Consider the following 360-nt stretch of genomic DNA (forward strand, 5'->3'; position numbering starts at 1 on the left):
CCGAGTGAAATCTCCACAGGCAACCACTAGATGAGTCATCCTGGCCGGTAGAGCGTCCAAGTAGGCACTCCGCAGCGTCTCTTCATCCCATACTGCGTTGGGTATGTTTAGCTTCTCACACATCTTCCTTTGCAGGTTTCTTAGCTCAAGTAGATATCCTCTCATCTGTGCCGGACTGACCCACATGGCCTTCAGATCGTCCAGCTTCCGTTTGTAGTAGCCAAGGGGGTAGCCTTTGTAGGAGGGGTGCTGCAATATCAAATGGTCTCGCATCCTTTCGTACCGCGGACCCGATTCCGTCAGGAGAGGCTGCAGTTCGGCATGGTATTGGTCTGAAAGGTATTTTAGTAGGGCCTTCAC

This window comes from Cystoisospora suis (assembly GCF_002600585.1).
Source record: "Cystoisospora suis strain Wien I chromosome Unknown contig_2418, whole genome shotgun sequence".
Classification (NCBI taxonomy): domain Eukaryota; phylum Apicomplexa; class Conoidasida; order Eucoccidiorida; family Sarcocystidae; genus Cystoisospora; species Cystoisospora suis.